General features: G+C 41.7%; 1 protein-coding gene across 4 annotated transcripts in view; it reads left to right on the top strand.

Moving 5' to 3' along the window:
- The first annotated feature begins 1,856 nt into the window (after positions 1–1,856).
- Positions 1,857–22,495, top strand: part of LOC119649030 (polypeptide N-acetylgalactosaminyltransferase 5) — a 116,740-nt gene continuing 96,101 nt past the window's right edge. For all 4 annotated transcript variants that reach the window (XR_005249079.1, XM_038051003.1, XM_038051010.1 and 1 more), the window contains exon 1: positions 1,857–2,228. The gene's annotated coding sequence lies outside the window, so the exon portion shown is untranslated. The remainder of the gene's footprint in view (positions 2,229–22,495) is intronic.

Here is a 22,495-nt window from a genome sequence, read left to right as displayed (position 1 = left end):
TGTACTGGTGGACGGCAGAAATTGCCGACCTACATAGGGAGTGTCATAAGCTCCCCCGTTTGGCACAACGTTTGCACGCCAACGAGGAGGCATGTGTCATAAAGGCACAGTAAAGATCAGCAAAAAGGAGACTCCGCAGCGCTATAAATAGAAGCAAAGCTCACGGCTGGCAGAACCTTGTTAACGAGGTGAATGAGGACTCGTGGGGACTTGGCAATAAGCTTGCTACTCGGAAAATCGGGGCTCTGCGGAGGCCCTGCACACTGAGTACCTATCAGATGGACCGCATTGTTTGGGCATCGTTCCCCAGAAACCCTGTACGGGTTGATGTAAATAACGCGGAAAGCGTCGTGGGTTGCCCCCTTTTCACAATGAGAGAGCTCGAAGAAGCAGTTCTCACTATGAAAAACAGGAAGGCGCCAGGCTCTGATGGCATCCCGGCGGAAGTTTACAAACTGTTGTTCCGCCAACGGCCAGAATTGCTGCTTGAAGTGTTCAACGCTTGCTTGAAGGAGGGCCTTTTTCCTTGTCGCTGGAAAGTGGCCAGACTCACGTTGATCAGTAAGGGTAAAGGAGACCCGGAGCTCCCATCTGCATACCGACCGCTGTGTATGCTTGACACGGCTGGAAAAGTGCTCGAGAAACTTATCAGGGTTAGACTCGCTAAAGCGATCCGCGCTACCGGGGACTTATCCGCAAGGCAGTTCGAGTTCAGAACAGGGAGATCTACAGTGGACGTTGTTATGGACGTCGTAGATGCGGTTCATCGTGCCGAGGCACACAGCCGGCGATCTCGACGGATAGTGCTCCTCATAACGTTTGATGTCAGAAATGCCTTCAATTCCGTAAGATGGACAGATATGCTAGGTACACTAGAAAACTTATTTCACGTGCCAAGCTATCTCTTGCGGATATTGAGGGATTATCTGAAAGACCGCTTCCTGCTCTATGAGACGCTAGAGGGCCAAAGGAGGATGGAAATCACGTCGGGAGTAGCACAGCTTCTAATGATAGTCTGCTGAGACTCGATATGCCCGAAGAGCCGCGCCTGGTCAGTTATGCAGACGACGTTGCGGCATTTGTTGCCGGACTCACTGTTAAACACTCGCAAAACAGACATGGCATATTGATGCTACGAGTAAGCGGATGGATGACTGCTCACGGTTTCAGCCTTGTCTAAGAGGTTAGATATTGTCTTCTATTTGTAGGTAAGTCTGAAATTGATAGACCAGTAGCTTACTCCAAACTTCAATTTTATTTTATAGTGAATATATATATTTCGGGAGCAACTTACTCCCTTCACCAGTACAAAGTTAGCTTTCACACAAAACCTTGAAAATCATGAAGCTGCCTCTATATGATATCCAGGCCGCAAAATACTCTCCATACCAATATCTGTTCAAATTAAGTTAATAATTGTGTATTAGTATATTTTTGGGGAAATTTGGGGATAGTTTGACGGGACGTTTTGTAAAAACCCCCCAAATGGGTTAGTTATGCACTCAAATACACACATAAAAGAAACAAACAAAACCTTTCATACCTGAAGCGCCGAGCATCCGGTTTCCCGATTTGCCTTATATTTGCTGTCGTTTTTCTGAAGGAAAGTTCCCAGAATCTTCCCAACATCATAAGTACTATTTAAGCAAATATTTGATTTTAGAACATTTAATTGTAAGTTCGAATGCAGATAATTATTAATTTCCGCTAAACTTCAAATGTAACCGATTGTACTTATTTATTTTCCACAACTAGATGACTCTTTGAGCGGAACAGTAGCTGTCAATTCCCTCGAATTCGCTCTATTCGCCGGAGTCATTTGAAGTGCCTCCGTCCAACGGTTGGTATCACTGGTAGTAAGCGATGTGTTGTCAATTTCTGTACAGGTGTTGCTACAAGAAGTAGCCGTGTCGACTTTCGGACGGTCTGTACGGGTGAAAGCTGGATTTTCTCTAGTTTGACGGGACGTTTTGTAAAATGAAATGATTAATTTGTGTCCTGTAAACATCTAACGGAGATAAGGCAGTGTGGATTCTGTTGTGGTGCCGTTGAATCCTGTGACGTTTATCTTTTTATGTTGTGTGACAGTGAGCAAGTGAATCGTTTTTTTTTAATTTGAGTAGTTTAATTGTGTAGTCGCGAGTGTGGCATTGAAATTTTAAAGAAGCAGACTAAACAGCCGGCAAGACCTAACAGCGGGAACTAGCGGAGAATTACAATCAGATGTGGTAAGAGGATTATTCTAAGGCTCTCATTGCGTGCTCCACTTGGTCCCATTAATTAATTGTTGGCCGAGTAGTGTACATTTCGTGTGATACAGCGATGCACCTTACATGCTGAGTCCAAGGGATTAGTGCGAAATCGGAGCAGTCAATTCCAATTGAATGTCAAGCTGCTGCCCTCATTGCCTATTTATAGCGACAATAGCTCATTCTCAAGAACCCAATTGGAGTTAGACATACTCAAAGGAAGCTTTTATTGCAAAACCTGATTTGAATCGCGAATGGGAAGTATCTAGAGGCTAGCATGGAACGATGAGAACAAGCGGATTGTACGCGGCCGCAGCTTAATCTTGGATTTAAACCGGTTCCGCAAGAAGTGCTAAGGTCTTGCTAATTCTTGCGGCGCATACACGTATCCCGCTCCCAATTGCATTCCTCAAGTGCGAATGCTGCACAAGAACAGACTTCCTTTTAGCCAACTGAATGCGTTTCAACCTTGCAGTTCAGCGGAACATTTGCTCTGTGTATGGCATGTTCTATGGTCTTAGATCCCCTCGGCGGAGCACTATATCGCGGGCATGGACGAATATGCACTTCATGTGGCAGCGTATACTGCTCCACAAGATCTTTTCCAGCCCCGTTAATTTTTTCCCGACAACGATGCACTTCTGTAGTAAGCACACCAACAGGTTTCATATGCACCGAGAACCGGGACATGCTATTCGGACTACCGCAGAGAGTTCCATTGGATCTGTTAAGATATGATCAAATAATGTCGTGTGAGGCTTAACACGGGAGCGTAAGACGGTCAATGACATTCATTCACAACAGCGCATGGTTATTATCTTTTATTACTCCAAGCCGAGGCGGGTGAAATTCATATGGCGGGTCGTTAGGGTGGCTTTTGTCGGGTTTTATTCATCGCCAGCGTTATGTGCCAGTAGACAAACCGGCGACCGAACTTCCATGGACTTTCGTTGTCGATGTTGGTTGAAATGTAACTCATTAGTTGCATTTTAAATACATAGTGGTCCCTATTTCGTCACTTAATTGCCTCTCTCTCCCGTTTCCACTATCCCGTAATTTGCTTAGTCGTTACACATAAACTGCAATTCCCGTTCCTCACTCCCATTGCCAGTCAAACCCAATTAGTAAGATAGAATCCGTCTATTCAGGCAGAACCCTTGATGTGTATCCATGCTTCCGTGAATGTATGGAAATTCACTTGTTATGGTTTATTGGAAAGCTATAATTGTCTCTGGTAATCACTCAATGGAACCACGAGTGCGACGTTATCACTGGAAGACAACCATGTGCAAAAATAGAAAAACATAAATCCAGATTGTGTGGGACGTTTGATAAACACGAAAATTTTATGCAGAGACAACTCATTTATAATTGTTTCCGTTGATAAGCGGCGCGAATTCAACGAACATGTAATTGGCAGTTGATCATTCTGAAGGAAAGTGTATGGTCGTATATTTGGCTATGAGCGCATGGACTATAGAAATGTTATCTATGAATCTTACGAGACTGATAAGGTCTGAGTTAAGTTTTAGATCGAATTGCATTGGATCAAACTATGGTCAAAGTATAATTACAACGTTAATATACTGACGAAAGAAGGATCCTTTTCGTTCCCGATTATACATAAAATCTCCGAGTCTAGTCTGTAGCGTTTAATGAATACTTTAGCGAAATTGAGAGATCTGAGAAGCTCATGTTTCAGGTCACTAAAATCGGTAGAAGAAGGATCCTAGTGGAACAACGTTTTCTCTTTTCTATCTGCTAGCGTTGATTTACAGGCTCCTCTATATTCAGGCAAATTTCTCTGCAATATCTTAGGAATACTAAATGGTGTGCGACTGCCATCAGGACAGAATTTATTTCTCTCCCTTCCTAGACAATATTCGGAACCTTTTGCTTGCACTCAAAAGATTTAATTAAGCTTTTAAAAGGCCAGTGAATGCACAGAGTGTTGGGCTCCCGCAACAGTACGCTGTCCGACTACCAACTAAACACCTCCCTGTCATCAGAGAACTAGCCTGGAACCGGTTGACACTTTACTGCGGGCTAGCCCTCCCGCTCTCCCGGCTTTGGGAGCCTTTAATTCAGGGAATCCCTTTCATCGACAGGAGAGGAGGGGAGGAAGGGAGTTGTTAGTTCAGGGAACCCCTTGTCCTCCGGCCCTTCCGCCGATCGAGTTCAATTTTCTTCGCAACAGGACGAGCTCGAATATAATGCGCAACACGACTGCAGCTTCCAGTGTACTTCAGCATCTCTCTGACAATGTTGTCTGGAAAAAGCTCCACTGTGTCTGCATAAAGCTGCTGACGAAAGCCCTCCCACTTCCAAGAGAAAAAGGTATGTTCAGCGTCGTCCGCCACTGCATTGCAGAACACAATCACCGTCTGCAGTGCTCCCATAAAGAGATGTTTCCTAGTAGATATAGGGCTCACAATATTCGCCATTAGCCGACTCAACGCCGAAATTCTACCTGCAGCCTTATCCGCTGCTGCTTTGATTTTCTCGAAGAAGCTCATCTTGGAGTCAAGCATTAAACAAGATATTTAACCGCTGGTTTTGACTCTATAGTCAACTCGCCGATCGATATGGGACTCAGGGTCGGGATTCTCTTTCTGACTAAGACTACTTCGGTTTTTTTCAAGGCAAGGCTGAAACCATGAGCAGTCATCCATCTGCTTACCCGTCGCATCAATGTGCTAAGTCTGCTTTGCACCTGTTCAACAGTGAGCTCGGCAACAAGTGCCGCAACGTCGTCTGCATAACCGACCAGGCCCGACTTTTCGGGCATATCGAGTTTCAGCAGACTATCGTAGGAAGCGTTTCAGAGGTCCGGCCCTAGGATGAATCCCTGTGCTACTCCCGACGTAATTTCCATTCTCCTCTGGCTTTTTAGCATTTTATAGAGCAGGGGCGGTGTTTCAGATAATCCTTCAATATCCGCAAGAGGTAGCTTGGAACATTCTATTTCATGTTCAAGGAAATCGCACATGCAATTGACCTCTCTACCGGTCAAAGGTATGATCTGAGAAGAGCCAAGTGTCTCTCAAATCATCGCTGTTTCAATCAACCTTTTGAAACTCAGGCCAATCTTAGCAGTCCCGCCAAAGCGACTTATGTGACCATTGCAAATGCGCTCATAGTGTTCTAGGTCGCTGATCCAATGCAACCCGTTCGTTTCCATTGCCGCGAGTCGTCGTTCGTTGTATTTGATAGCCGGTTAACACTCAGAACCATAGAGGGCAACAGGGTGGCGAACATTGTGGTTAATTTTAGATTTGTATTTTTCTTTGATGCGGCGATCGTAAAGAATGTCAGTTATGTTCCGCAGGTCGTTGCCATTGGTAGTGATAGTGCCTGTTTTATTGGATATATATACAGTTTCCGACAAAAAAAAATGTTCGATCAGCGGTTGTGAAAGAAAATCCAAGTTCAAAAGGAGTTTTTCGGGTTTATCATGAACCTGCGGAATAAAGTTGTGCTTCATGTGATTGCATGTTAAGTTCTTATTATTTACACCAGCAAAAGCTCTATTCAAAGAATATGGTGGAAAGGAAAGTTGAAGCTTTGAGGGAAAAGATACGTTTGTCAAAAATTTGTGTGTTATAGAAGAGTACAAAAAAACGTCGAAAATAAACATACACACAGACAATTTTTCAAGCGATTTCTTTTTTTTAATGAAAGTAGATAAATGAAGGTATCGATAAATGTCAAATTAAAAGAAATTAATTTTGGTTTTTTAAGGTTTTGTATTTACAGTAAACCGATTTTAATAAGGTTTTGTGTAAACACAGTAAACAGTAAACACACAGTAAACAGTGTAAACACAGTACAGTAAACCGATTTTAATAAGGTTTTGTGTTTACACAAAACCTTATTAAAATCGGTTTACTGTCTGTCTGTCTGCCCGTCACACGCATTTTTCTCGGAGACGGTTATAGCGATTGACACCAAATTTGGTAGAAAGATGGGAACTGTGAACGCTCACGCATACAATGAATTACATCCTTTTACGTCGAATTTAAGGGGGGGTCAACATGCATGCAAAAGGGGGTGTAACATTTTTTTTCATCAAATATAGTCATGTGGGATATCAAATTAAAGGTCTCGATTAGTACTTTTCAAAGCCGATCTTAGTTTTGACATTCGTTGGAAGGGTGGGGAGCGCGGGGGGTTGGAAGTGATCACTTCTTTAAGGGGGCCATTCTCAGAAACTACCAAACCGAAAAATCTGAAAAAAATCAGGAGGCTGCCACTATATGGTGCCTGGGCTCCGAAATACCTTCCATGCCGATATCAGTTTAAATAAAGTTAATAATAGTATATTACTGCAATTTTTTGTAATTGGTTGGAAACCCCCCTTAAGTTCATCCTAGTACCATGAAATTTTGCAGTGATATAGGCTATAATATAGAGCATGATCTTACCAAGTTTGGTGGAAATCGCACTATTACTAACAAAGTTATAATACCTCAAATTTGTTGCTTCTTTGAAAATTGAACACTATGAATGTCAATATCACCCGAAAGTGGATACTCTCACATAATATATGGATATATTACGTGCTACGTACTAAGAAATACATAAAACCTTTCGTACCTGAAGCGTCCAGCTTCCGGTTTCCCGACTTGCTTTTTTTTATTTTCGGTTTTTAGTATTTCCTATGACCGTCTTTCGCCCTTATCATCCTTTTGTAACACCAATATTTAACTTTAAATACCAAAACAGACATCATTAGTAAATGTTGTCTAAATGTAATTAAATAGGTGGAATCATAAAAGTGTTGAGTGCAAACATTTTTTGTGGATTCGCACTCACTAAAAACTACCCTCGGTCTTTCCAGAAACAGCCCCGCGGGACCATCATTTAGGTATCTTCGTGGGATGAGTTTGTCTTTACGCACTGACGATTCTCGTCCTTTGAGCTTTCCTTCACCAGCTCATTTTGTATTTCTACAATTCTATGGAGAAAACCATTAGCCAGTTTTTCTTTGACTTCAGCATCTCCGCAAGTATACTTTCCGGGGTCACGTTGCTTCCTACCGCTTGATTGGGGCTCCTTCTTTCCATTATGAACCACGGGCAGTAAAACATGGCATGCTCTGCATCCTCCGGAATGCCACAACATGCAGGCCAATTGGGTGAATCAATCCAATCCAAAGCGATATAAATACTGCCTACAGCAATCACCAGATCCCGTGACAAATTGGGTAACGTGGTAGTAGTTGGTAATATTGGAAATAAACCTGTGCGTCTACCGACCCTTCGAAAATTCGTCGCATCTGCGTTGCCAGAGATCATGGGACTCTGACCTTGCCGCATCCTTACGTTCCGTGTGTCCCTCCATACGTCCCCTATGGTATCGCACAATCATTTCATTTTCCAAAAGGTCGGGTGGAATCATGTCCGTCACCACTAGCGCTGCCTCATTTGATGTGGTTATAAAAGCATTGCAAACCCTCAAAGCCATCAATCGGTAAACTGAATTCACGTGCTTCCGTTTTTAAGAGTTTGCGAGCGCCTCCGCCTACACAGCGGACGTCTAGAGTAGAATGGATCAGTGTTTCGGCCCACCGACATTCGACAACATTCTTGCAAGTGCCGTGGCGGCGCCAACTGCCTTTTGACATGAATACTCTAGGTCCTCCCTAAAGCTCAGTTTGGCGTCAATTATCATCCCCCGATACTTGATAGCCGACTTAGAGACGACCATATATCCACCGACTTCCACCTTCACGGTGTTTTTTCCTACGGTTTGCTATTGAGACCGCTTCCGCTTTTTCATTCCTCAGTGTCAATCCAGCCTTTTCCAGTCAGGTCTTTGCAACAACTACAGCCAAATCATCGACAAAGCTTACAATAGTAGCCATCTCTTGGATTGAACCAAAAACACTCCATTATACATGACATTCCGCAGCAAGGGACCCAGTACCGAGCCCTGTGGTATTCCCGCTGTGGCGATGTACTCTTTCGGACCCTTATCCGTCCCGTAGCACCGAATTCTCTCTAAGAATTAATTCTCCATCAGACACGCCAAATATCCAGGAACACCTATGTCAGCCAATGCGCTTTTAATTCGCCCGAGTTGTCGGAATTGAATGGGTTTTTTAGCATCCAGCACCACCAAGGCAAGTCTCCACCAAAACTCAGAGCGTCGTTTGCTGCTTTCGATGATGGGTAAAAATCTGTTATATATCCCTTCCCATTGTGTCCAGCAGGCAGATTGAACGATATGATACTGGATCTCTAAGTGGCTTTCTGGGCTTAGGAGGCAGCACCAACTTTTGCTTCTTCCACTGGGCAGGGAACATTCTTTCTTTTAGGCACGCCTCGAAGGTGTTGGCGAAAAGGTCGGATCTAGCTCGGTTGGGGATGCCATCCATACCTGGCGCCTTAGGATCGGTGACACTATCACATATTTCATGTAGCTCCTCCCCGATAACTTGAGGTATCAGGCACTCGTTGACCTGGGAAACGATGGCCCAGATCTTCTGTTGTCTTAGTGGTGAGGAAATAGATTGGTAAGAATCTGTTCCAGAAGGCGTGTACAGGCTACTTGACGTGATCCCCACAGCCTTTTCATTACTACCCTGTAGGCTTCTTCCCAAGGGTTTATATCGGCATCTTCGCACAATTCTTTGAAGCAGTTCGTCTTACTTCTGCGAATCGCTTCCTTTAATGGGCTGCGCAGTGGTTTATGCGTTCCTTCTTGGTTTTTAGTTACCGAGTTTTCCTCTGAGCCTTTGGTAAAGCCATGGTGACGTGAGGAATTCATTCATTCATTTGTCAAATTGAAGCCTTGCACGGAAGTCACTGGCGACAATTGGTATTTTCGTCTATCTCGCTGCTATTGTCAATAGCTACATGCAAGAGCGAAGGCTCTTGTATAACACCGATAATAGACCAAAGGAGTGCCGCCGTGGTGGTGCATTATGCCGACGAAACAGCACTGGTTGTGGTTCCCATCACCAAGCGTCTTCAGGGAAATTATGCTCGTATTAAAATTGGGAGTCCTAAGCCGGTTATTAGATACTTGGGAGTAATGATAGATGCGAAAGTCAATTTTAAGCACCGCTTAGATTAAACGAGCGGAAAAACACGTCTATAACTCTAGCAAGAATGCTGCTGAATGTAGGAGGGCTGTGCTAGCTTGTTTATAGTCAGGGTAGTGAGTTCTACTTGCTGTATTCAGTCCCAATTTAAGGAACAGCGTTGCATGTTTTACGGAGCGCAATAAATTGAGCACGATCGATGAAGAGGACAGCACCAATGATGTGGTCTGTCTTCATAACCGTCTCAGATGATGGGGCACTCACCTCGGAAATGATCTCGATTGTCATCTCTCCTTTATCGCAGACTAAAGAAGCCGGAAGGGAGAGATCTATCTCTTCCTTTTGGAGATTGGCTGGGGAGAAATCATTGGGAGACCAATTATGTCATCCAGTTTCTCACGGGCCATGGAGGATACCCTCAGTACAAGATTAAATTAGACACCTCACCCGATTGTTCAAACTGCACCCATATTCTTCCAATGTCCCAGATTCGTGAAAGAAAGGAAAACCCTAGAGGAAATTCTATATGAAATGCTATCACTAGAAAACTTTGTGTAGAGAATACTAGCAAGCCAGGAGGATTGGAATGTGACCAACTCGATAATTGATCCACGAGGTCACGAGTAAGGAAACCCAATTAAAGTGAGCAAACTCCACTCCGTGTTGTAATACCTAATGTTGTTTCCTTGGGGCAGGGAAACGAGCCGGGGTTGGTAAAACTTCCAGTGTCTTTTGAAGATATCCAGCTTTGTTATGAGATGCCCAGCAAACACCATTTGCATAGAGTAGCGTGTAGGGCGTTCAACGTTAGATGTCTAGTATGGCAGTGTCCATTTGCTTAATGAACATCCACAGAGACACAAGCAGTTTTGATCTACCTGGCGCAATTGGAATATTACACTCCCGATTGCGGTGAAGCAATATAACTACGGAATTTGTCCAAATGTGGGTATTGCTTGCGGTAGTGGATGGTAGATAAATTCATCCGTTGAAATCTGTTGGGAGTATTACCATCATTTGTACGTGGTGGGACGTCAGTTGGTAAGCAAAGCACCGTGTGTTTTTTATCTTGGGTGCGCTGATTTCGACATTCGATACAGATTTTATCATAAAAATCATTGAAATGGGTTGCTCAGGTAGCGGTGACCTTGCTTTCTTTGCTTCTCGGTTTTCATTTTTGTAAATTTGCCAATTGGCTAATAAGCTAAGGGCGCTTATTAATCAAGAATGAAGATCCGTGAGATGGCTGGCCAATGGCTAGGGTGCCTTGTTGATCGTGTTTTTAGCTTGATTCCAGTTTTCATCGTAATGGTCGGCAGTCGCGTAAGTTAGTCGATTTTTCCTCCTCCCTCGTGAAATTGGCACCATTAAATTCGCGGCGGCCCAGTGCGCTCCTCAAATATTCACATGAAGCCGAGATTCGAATCAGCGGCACGAGATTGAAATGGATCTCAATCAATCTACACTCATATATTAGATAATTTGCTCTCTATGACATTTTGCACGATCATATGTCGCTCTGATAATAGCTATTGGTTTCTCCGGACTGCCCCTGTGTCGAGCACGTCAAATACACTCCTGGTTCACGCTATCAAAAATTTTTTCAAAATCGAAGAAGAGGAGGTGAAGAGAAGCACTAAATCGCGCGCACTGTTGCAAAATGACCTTTAGGCGGGAGATGTGGTTAATGCAGGAGGATCCAGAGCCAAAACCTTCCTGCCGATCAAGCTTTCGAGGTGTTCCATCGGATCAGTCCACATCCGCATGTTATTGTTACTAGCTATCCACAAGACGGAACTTCATTGGATGTGATACGGTTACGAGCCAAGTGTTCCTTTCATCTTTTCAGCTGCACGTCATCGTAGATGAGGAGTCGACCGTTAGCATCGATCATAGGACCATCGAAAGGTGTGCGACCACATGCAAGTTTTTCATGATGCGGTATACACTTCTGGAATCATTGCGTTCTGCGGCATCTTCCGCTTCCCTGACCAAAGATAGTGATCCCTTGTCCCGATGTCAACGCCTTTCTTGTCCGCATATCCAGAAGACAATTCCTAAATTTACTGCTGATGGCAAACTGATCAACCTGATTGCTCGCACGGTGTCGGTCAGTTGAAACGCAATGGACTTTGTGGCAAGCTTTTATGTGTGCAGGCGTTGAAAGCTGCAGAAATTCGCAAACCTTTCATCATTATCGCTTCAGTCTCCAAGACCGTATACCCCGTATTCTTGTGAACTGTGTGTAATTGCTTATAGAAATCATCCTTTTCCTCTATATCGGAAGTCTCCGTTGGTGCATAGCGCTATGCAATGGTGACGCTCCTTAGTCTGGACCGGAATCTTGCAGTCAGAACTAGCAGAGCACGTATTGTATTTGTATTCCCGTGTTCCTATGATTAATTATTTCATGTACGGAACTTCATGTATTAGAATTATCGCGGATGCTCAGTTTGTGTCAATTTATTATGACTTTCAAGCTCCATGTTACATGTCCATGTTTAGAAGCAACAATCTTCCCTGGTTAGCAAGATGAATTCCACTTTGTCACACATCGATGCTAAATTGCTTGGAAATTCTTATGTCATCAGAGTTTTCCACTTTCGAATTCGTTCACGGTGATCATTGCAGCCATTAGCTCCTAGCGTCCATTGGTGTACCTTTTTATTTTCCTAGCTGTATGTGTTGTTACGTTTTTCGGGTTTGATATTACTAACATAATTGCAATTTATGGACTTTGTCCAAATAAACTCTCGTTATGTGATATGCTATTATGAGTATACATTTCGACATCGAAAATCCCTACTGATTCATATGCTGCAAAGTAGTAAATCGACCTTTTCTCTGATATTACGGCAATTTTCTATAAATTTTTGTATTTCACGTTAAAATTACAGGTGCGGGGGTTCCCTAAGTACCCTCTAGTATCAAAAATTCTATTTTACACGGCGCTAGAGCCGTGAAGTATCATTATTCCACAACAGTTTTGTTCCAATTTATTAGTTTTCACATAAAGCCAGCAATCGCTGTCTGTTGCTTGCTACCCGCAAAATGGATACTACACACGAAACAAAGTGCTGTTGCTTTACCCACGAACAAAATGCACTTCATTTATAAATGTTTGGTTGTTTATCATATGTAAAAAAAATGTTTATTCTCATATTCAGACAATTGCACACTTTCTGTCACTTTTCTGATATGTGATACCAATGACATTGGAAACCCATAACTCCTGGCTCATAATTGCAATTGTCGGCCATTCTGCTCTACATGTTACGTATTTTACTTGATAAGTATGTCAACAACTGGTCAAAACTAAAACAAGCTGGGAACCGGCAATTCGGTGCTATAAGTTTGAAAGGTTTTGCACATACATAGATTATGTAAGAACATTTCGGTCCACGACAGTTGCATTTACATACGGTTTGCAGCGTATATGTCAAAATACTCACTTCGGTGTAATGTTATCAGTTAATTAATTTAGTTTGGTGGAAGAAGCCGTAACCCTAAATACTTAATTGTTAGCCCCATTGGACTGTCCAAAGGTTCTTTCATTTTTGCCTACTGACAAATTCAAATGTCTACATTCGGCTGCGTGGATTCTTACAACTTCAGTGCAGACTTGACTGTAGATGAACTGATGCTGGCTCTGGTCCTTATGTAATATAGACAATCTACATCCATGTATTATGATGCCCCAAGGCGGTCATAATTTACCGTAACTTTGTTAATAGTATGATTTCCACCAAACTTTCCAGGGTCGTGCTGTGTATTTTATGGCCTACATGTTCTACAAAAGGTGGAGGGGCACCTGCTAGCATGACTGGGATAGTGGTGCTCATTAAATAATTAATGGAATTCTCGTTCACAACCTAAACAAATATGTCTGACGGGTTGGTCGAATCATTTTTCATTCGATTATCGACCAGGTGAACAGTCAAATCTGACAGACCAATTGCATCCCATCCAGGTTACAGCCACCGGTCAAATGCGAACTCTTCATGCGTAAAACCGGCCGAACTGAAGATGGATGGCGAGTTTTAATTTGAATATGAGTCTGTGGGGCAGTAGAGTTAACAACATTTGAAATTTATTTCGAATGTTGTTAACGCGACAGACAGACGCCACCACCGGTGCTCTCCGTGGCGCGTTCGAACTCGCCACGAGAGGGGAAATTCAACGGCGGAAAAATCCGTTTTCGCTAAACGGATCTTCCAACCGGTATTTAAAAAATTACGGGACTTAGTTGCCAACCGTCGACCGTGCTGGTCGCCTTAATTTAGCTTAGGTCGTTAGAAGTAGTTCATTTTAACTGTTGTAATAAGATAAAATAAAACGTTCGTTTTCACGCGCAACACAGTGTTCGTACCCTTCTTCAATTTCGTCCACACGAAGCACAGAAAGTGCCTCGCTCGAAGCTTCCTAGAAACGACCGCCCAGAGGACACGCGAAAGAGTGCAGTCAGTGGGAAGGACCATCACTATGTCAATATTCAATATTCGAGAAAGTGTAGACAGTGGGGCTAGTCGAATATTGAATATACAATTGATACCGTCAATAGTGCGTTTACCTCCGGCTTACATTCAATTTTTATGAATGAAAGCTTCGGAAATAATAATAATAACAATAACGTGTCCAGAATGCAACATACGCGAGAAACCAGCGGAGCTTTTTCAGATCTCTCAACGAATCCCAACAGAGGGCCCAGAAAGTGCAGTTTTCGGTAACGGAAGCCAAAGAATACTGGGGTGGACTTGTCGAGCATGCTGAGTGGATCACCGCCGAAGGCACCTCCCATCCGTATACGGAGGGGCATCTTCCAGGAGGATTCGTTGAGTCCGCTTTGGTTTTGTATGCCACTGAATCCCCTTTCATGGCTACTCAATGCTGCTAGAGGGCATGGTTTTGCAATTAAATATGGTCTACATGCTAAGTGCGAACTGACACACTTGACGTACCTAGATGACATCAAGCTGTATGCTGGTATCGACGACCATCTTAGAAGTCGCATGCCGAACATAGCATCCGCATCGAAGCTATCACCGAGGCAGACTTCTACAAGTACCCAGGAATTCTGTAAGAAATCCATGCTCGAGCTGTTGATCTGTAGGATGCTCTGCTGTCCAAATTCCTGGCACGTATAAAGCTGGTGCTGAAATCGCATCGCTCGGAGAAGAATAAGATAAGCGCATTGAATGTATTCGCTATCCCTTCACTGGCTTATGCATTCGGAATATTGTCGTGGACGAAGACCGATCTGGACAACGTCCAGCGGCGGATACGGGCAACTATGTCCAAATTCCGAATGCATCATCCAAACTCTGTCGTGGAGCGGATGAGCCTACCTCGTGACATCGGAGGCAAGGGCGTGGTTAAGGTGACGGCATAACATCATCGCCAAGTCAACTCGCTGCGCCCTCATTTTTCAAGCAAAGAGCAGGCGAGAGTTTGTAGACTGTGGGCTGACTCCACTTAACTTGAAGGATTGATCTTTCAATCCTCTGAGTGGGGTGAAGTCGAACCAAGAGCGGATCGATGAATGGAAGTCGAAGAAAATGCACGGTAAACACGTAAATTGTCTTTGGCAGCCATTTGTCGATTTGCAATAAAAAGCTGATCATCAAAGGAGGGGTGGAGAATGTGTGAATCGACGTTAGAGAAGTTGGACCATCTAATTTTTGGCTGTACTGTTATGGTGCCGGTTCAATACATCACGAGGCATAACGCGGTATGTAAGGTTATTCATCAAAACCTTGCATACAAGCATGGGCTGATCACGGGAACATGTCCGGTTTACCGATATGAGCCGCAAGCGGTACTTGATAGTCCTGCTCACTGCATATATTGGGACAGGTAAGTTCGCCATACTCTACATAACAAGCCTGACGTACTGTTAGTTGACAAGACGGGTAGCTCCGCGTATATAATTGATCCCCCATAATAGCAACATCGAGCGGAAATACGTGGAGAAGAAGGTGAACTATGAGCCACTGGCTCGCGAAATCAAAGAAATTTGGCATCTCGAGCGGGTGGTTGTAGTTCCCATAATATTGTCAGCTATAGGTATTATACCTAAATCCCTCACGGCTTCTTTTGATGTCCTGGGAATTTCGCACAGTCTGGTTCAAACCATGCAAAAGTACACCATTCTGCATACGTGCTCGATGTTGCGGGGAATTCTCGACGGATTCTTCCATTGACCTACCACCGGCCACTACCACCACCGCCCCTTTAGTTTTTGAGTAGGTAGGATCGCCCGAGCCTAAATACTTGACACTTAGTGCTAGTATTAGATAAAATCCGGCATCTGCCGAGATTGTGATAACTCGGAAATGATAATCGTTGGCGCAACAATCCATATTGGATCAGGGCCTTGAAGTGTGTTAGAGAACTTCATTCAAGACTGTAACGGTACACTACAGGATTACAGTACCCTGTAGGAGGCAAAGTGGTCATCATTGCGCTCGCCCGAGATTATTACCCTAATTTGTCTCAGGTACTCATTCACAGCTGAGTCGCCTGGTATCCGAAGTCAAATCACGATACAAATTCCACTGCCACCAGCAAGACTTGAACCTCGACCTTCCGTACGACAGCCTTGTGTTCTAACCACTCAGCTATCCGGACACTTCGGAAATAACGCAAGTAACATTTCTAACTGGCACTTGCAATTCAATTAATGCCTTCCACAGTTCTCAAAACGAATTCATGTAAATGAATTGCATTCAAAAGTAACAGCCGAAAAAGAAAAGCGCCACCATGTTGCAAATGACGCAACAAACTCTTTCTCACGCATCGAAAAACTTCGATTTTCCGAACTTTTCTGCGTGGATTTGTTGTATATTGCCTCAAACAAGTCCGTGTAATTCATTTGACAGTTCTCTCACTGCGGACGGACGTAGTCAGCCCGCCGTTGTGCTTGGCTCTTTAGGTTTTTGTGAGAAAACCTTAAAGGCGTCACTAAGCTCAAGATCAAGCTCGAAAGTTACAACGAATAGTCTTGATTGCGAATCCATCGGGAGCGGCGGATTCTCATTGCGAAGCGCCTTGTCCATGTGTGACATGAAGTTCGCCACACTTTTAACGAACGTTGAGCTCGTGCATTATGTCGTTGGGATCTGTCTTTCTGTGGAGACCGCGTATAATTAAGGTCTGGGTCCTTAAGGCCCGACGGATGCTGATTGTGGCGTTTAGCCTTTTAACCTTTTCTCCTTCAGTAACCTTAGCATTTATGCTGTACATTAATGTTGTACCCAGTTATCGGGGAGATCTTATCTTTTTGGGACGGATCCCTTGGGATTAGGATTGGGTTTGCCGAACAGGTACTTACACTAATAGCACTAACCTTTGACTTGGGGCACATTAGTTTTTCAAGGATGCGGTGCAACTTCCTCTTAACAGAATAACCTTTGACTTATTATTTCTTTTTAGTCTTTCCTTGAAAAGAGTTAACGATGTCAATTTTCCTCTTCCTGGATGCTGGTTGGAGGTTCAAACTTTTGTAATGGCGATTTTGATAAAAATAAACAGTAAATTCAAAGAAAACACTTTTCCATGTAAAAGATAAGTTCCAAGCCCCCATCTACTCTCGGGGATGTTTAGATATTCTCTTGCCGTTCAAATTATGGTTGCTTTCCCTTAATTTTTTTATTTTTCTTTTTTTTTAACAAGCTTGGGGTCGTCTATGGTTTTCTTCATATCTCAATAATTCATCAGTTTTTTTTTGGAATGTCGTATAGGCCCTTTAAAGATCATTAGCGAATTCCACAATCCAAAGTCCTTTATAAATAAGAATTACTGTCATAAAAAGATTATCGTTGCTGGCTGCATATTTAAGTTTGGGTCATTCGCGTTAAAATACGCGTATACGTATTCTGTATATCTAACACGTTTTCTTGCGTGTCTTATGTCTATTTACAACAAGTTTTTAGGTAAAACAAATAAAATACGGAAAACAAACTATCCTGCAACATTTCCAAGCAAGTGTTACCTATACGATGAGGTATAAGAAATGTAAACGACATAAGCAGCTGAATATACATTAAATCCTAGTCAGCTCCATTTCCAAGGAAAATGTGGTTCTTATATGCATTTACAAATACTTCCTGGAATTAAATGCCATATGCTAAAACTTTTGCCATGTTCTCATTCGTGTTTATTATAATTTTAGTAGGAAGGAAAGCGTATTTGGCTAAAAACATGCATTCGTACTATACAAAGTTGTATTCTTCAAAAAAGATGATTTATCTCAGAATGTACAGAACCTGTTCTGAGCGAGCCCATTAGCCAATAAATCCCATGTTATGTGGCTCAAGAATGTATTGATATTATAAAATATTACATGATAGAATCCATCTGTGAACTAGTTGCTGGATAGCGGAAATAAGTTCAGTTTCTGGAAAAGGATTGAGAAAAGTAGATATATTTTTCGTAATCAATCTTGAATCGAACATTTTTTCTTCTAATCAAATTGATTGCTTCAATCATTTTGAATAGAAATACAAATACCTTTAGCTTTCGATTTTATCTCAGTTAAAAAATGAAAATGCCTAATTATATCTGAATCCGAGAAGTGGAAAACTTACATACGTATCTACAAACTCTTATTTAAGTATCCATTATCATTAATGTATTTTTAACAAGGGCATCAAACTAATTAAGGCAAAATTACAATATAACCAACTGAGTGGTTGTTAAATAAACATAATTTTTGCAATAAAAAGTATTCAGAAGGTTTCATGATGCAATTAAAGGAATACTTCAAAACAAGCATAGGAACAAAGATATGCCAACTGCGATAAAAAATTGTTCATTTCGTATGTTAAAAGCTGTAGATAATATTGGAAGTGTCGACACACAATTATTAGTTCATGATTGCTATTCAATATTTGAGGCCTATACCCTGTAAAGTTGATTGTTCAACCATAGACTACGTATAAGTTTCTTTGCGAGAATAGATCAAACGCTAGACACGCAAAAGTATGTGGGTGTGGTATTGTAAAGCAAAAAATTGCTGACGCATTTATTTCACTGGCACTCGTAGTCGTGACACTCAAGATCTTGGCCAAAAAACTAGGCTTCTTCCTGGACAATTCTTGATCGGGTCATTCGAATGCTTGGATGAAAGTTGAATGTTAGAAGATTTATGTTATGGTGTACTTATACACGATCAGCTTTTCAATTAGGTCATGAGTTTTTCACTTTGCAATTTTGTTTATAACTCAGAAAAAGTAGAACATGAAGATCACGTTTTGGTTCTTTTAATGATTATTGAGCATGAGGAATGAAAACCAGAAGAATTTGCCCACTTTGAATCAGCATTTTATAATAATAAACAATCTCGGCGGTAGATCTGCCTGTAAATCAAATCAAAAGTGGGGAAATAGATAGATATGTCTTTAGATAAAATTTGGACTAAGCTACCTTAAATCAAATCATCAACGCTTTGTAAACTAAGATCGAACAGTCTTGCCACATTTCATTCTTTTCTGCATGGTCGCGATTTCACGGATATAATGCAATCCTATCTTATGTCCTTTTCATCATATCGGCTTTTCTGTTCGTGTTATTATCTGCTGAAGTAATTCACAGGATAACTTAGACTAGGTTTGGTTGCAAGTATGTTCTTATATTAGGTATTCTAGGAGTTATTAATAGACATTGGAATCCTGGACGTCGCCCTCTATGGTTCTAGGTGTTGACCGACTACAAAAGATAATGAACGGCATCTCGTGGTAATAGAGATGAAGACTAGTGGCGTAACACGCCTTGATCACATTCGAAATAAGGATATCCGCGATCGATATGGGGTTGCACCGATGGTGGGAATTATCACGTAATTCACTTGCCAAAATTGGTCTGAACGCCGAGGTCTATGGTAAGCGACCAAAGAGGCCAGCGGCAGCAATGGTGGCTTGATACGCTGGATAGTGATTTTAAAGCCTCCCGACTACATCCAGAACAGGCCTTTGATAGAGCAAAATGGCGCAACACATCATGACGAGCCGACCCAGCTTGTGAACGGGATGGATGTACTTCTTTGTTCTGAGAATTGGGGTCAGATCTATGAATGTGGTGCATTGGTCAATGCTGAAGCACACAAATAAACCATCAAAGTAGATCATGCGACTCAATCGTAGCCCTAATTTTGCTTTCTCAGTAATATTTGTGGGTTTTCTAGATGCTACATACAAAAGCTGCTGCTGAGAGTGTCTTGAACACGATTTGCTCCACTCTGACTATTGCCTACAATCAAAATATCGGAAACTCGGCCCTTTAGGTATAAAAGACTTTATTGATTTTTTATACGTTTTATACGTTTTACGTTAAATATACTCGATATGTAATTCGATGTGGTACTGACATTTTATCTCTTGGGGAGTAGTAATTTGACTTGAGGGCAAATTTTAACCTACTATAACTTTGTTAATAATGATAGGATTTCCAGGAAACTTTCCAGAATCCTGCTCCATACTAAAGTCTGTATTATTATTTACGGATCTAGGATGAACTTAAGGTGGGTTTGGAGCAGATTTTCAAAGAATAAAAATATCCTGTTATTAACTTTATTTGGGTAGATATCGTAACGGAGAGTATTTCGGGGCCTAGGTGCCACATGCATAGACCACCATAATTTTTTTTTCAGATTTTTCGGTTGGGTAGTGAACGAGAATTGTTCCTTGCAGTAATTCTAGTACCTGCTTCGGAATGTACTCTTCGAGCCCTTTATTTGATATCCGACATGGCTATTTAGCACAACTCCAACTTGGCTCTCTTTCTCGGTAACGTGAGTCGGGTATTTCTTGAACGTTACCCGAGGATACAGCATAACACTGAGGTATAGCTTTAACAGTTTACTTAACCACATGTCCTGTAAGAAGTCTTGAAACTTCTACCTCGACTACTAACGATTACCGCGTTAGTCTTGTGTTCGGCAGCTTTGCCTCATCTAATATCAGCCGACGTGAAAACTTCATTGTTATTTCGACATTCGGCGTGAACAATTTTTCTCGCAAATATAATAGATGGTTCTGAGGTGGTTTCCGATAAGACACGTTATCTAAAGGGTCTGGTTGAAAACAAAACCTTATTAGAATCGGTTGTTTCATATGTTTGTCTGTCACGGACTTTTCTCAGAAGCGGTTATACTAATTGACACCAAATTTGGTTGGAAGTTGGGGTTCCCAATTTTCTCACCGAATATAGAAATGGGGGTATTAAATGGAAGGTCTCGATTAGTACTTTCCCAATCAGGCTTTAGTTTTTAGAGTGAACTGCGAAACGGGGCAGTTAGGAAGTCACAAAAGGGTCGTTTTAGTTTAGGGGCCATTCTCAGAAACTACCTACCAGAAAAATCTGAAAAAATCATGATGTTGCCTTAAGGGAGGGGTAGGGTCAGAAAATCGATTTTTTTTGCTTTACATTTTCTACTAGATAAACATTTCAAAAATATTGTGTCAAAATTTCAAGTCAAACGGAGCAAAACTCTTAAAGTTATAGCCGTTTTAGTCCCCTCTACTCTAACAGCGTACCTGCCGTAGCTGAGCGCGCGGAGCAGCTGTCGAACAGGTATACTGTGTATAGCTGTTTCGCTCCATTTTACTATTGGGAAACGGTTCCTTTGGTATTCGAGAGAAGCAGCCGAAGCTGTGAATCTATTGTAGTAGGTATTAGTATAGGTATAATATAGTATATGTACACATTTCGGAGCAAAAAGAGCAAACCGGAGCATCAGTTTGTCGTTAGGCATTTACTCGTGCGGCTCGTGCGACTTATCTGGCAGCCTTCCAATCGTTGAATTCGCAGCTAATATTGCAGCTGTTACATTCAATGAGGGTTCAGGAGCTCTATTAAGTTGTATGCATGATTTGGGAATCGGCCTTGGACCAAGTGCACACGCCTACGTAAAAGAAGTTGACGCAGAACGAATTGGAAGGGCAGAATTCAATGCAACTACGCAGACAAAAGAGGCGAGAATTCAAGAAAGACTTGACAAAAAATGAAGGAAGATCAGTATATTGCAGAGGGAACTGTCCTTTATGGTGCTGGAATCGATGACTCGGTGTAAGGTAAAGAAAAAAAAATTTTTCCATCATTATTGTTTAGTTTTTTGTAGTTCAAAACTTTAAACGCGTTTTTCTCGAAATCATTTTTTTTTTTTTCCCGTGTTCAATTGCCTGAAAAAACTACTCGACCGAATCTTTTCAAATTTGGCACACGCTTTCTACATATAAAATTACTTCCCCCAACGATGCTTTTTTATTTTTTTTCCCCCTTTAAGGGTGTTTTCCACCCCCAAAATGGCGAAATTTACCGTGTAAAATCGCAATTTTGACTTAAAACAATCAGAAAAAATTTAAAAATCAAAAAATGATAAAAAAAGCATCGTTGGGGGAAGAAAAATATCATATTTTAACGAAATTCATTTGCTTTTTTTATTTCAAATGATCGTGAATTGAATTACGTTGAACACCGCAAATCAAGTTTTCAAAAAGACGTCATCGAAAATTCACTGCCATTCGCTCATTTATCGATATTTTTGAATAAAAAAATTACCGAATATAGTTCAAATGTTACTTTATAACATACAAAAGAGTAAAATAAATTTACGTTAACTATATCTTCTAAAAAAATTTGTAAAAAAAGTGTTTTTTTTGCACGCTTGACCCTACCCCTCCCTTAATACCTCTTTAATTGAGCAAACATGAAAAGTGGAATTTCAGAATGATTCTGCATTTATCGAAGTGGTTGTTGGATTTTTTAAAAACAAATTAATTTCTTTGCGTATGCTAAGTAGCATGAAGATATTTCAGGGATGAGTCCTTATCATAGCCTGCAAACTGACTGTAGCTCAAACGAAATATGCGCCATGATAAATATTTCAAAATTGAAGGAAATTATCAAATTTACTTGATACAATGCAGTTTCGATAAAATTAAGAAAGTTTTGAGACGAGATGCAGAGATATTTGGAACAAATTCCTATCTGTAAGCTCACTTGTTTTCCTTGAAAGTTCACTAACAGACTGGCGCACTAAACTTTACATTTTCAACTAATTCGCCCAAAATTTTCTTACTAATGACTCATTGCACCTTATTTTGTTAGATATTTGTACTTTTTGTAAGCATAAGTTTACAACCAATTCCCTTTTATAAAACCCTTTTAAGTTCATCCTAGGAGTACTAAATTGTCTGTCTGT

This window comes from Hermetia illucens, chromosome 1 (genome assembly GCF_905115235.1).
Source record: "Hermetia illucens chromosome 1, iHerIll2.2.curated.20191125, whole genome shotgun sequence".
Taxonomy (NCBI): Eukaryota; Metazoa; Arthropoda; class Insecta; order Diptera; family Stratiomyidae; genus Hermetia; species Hermetia illucens.
The sequence above is the reverse complement of the archived record's forward strand: the minus strand, read 5'-3'. Positions and strand labels throughout refer to the sequence as shown.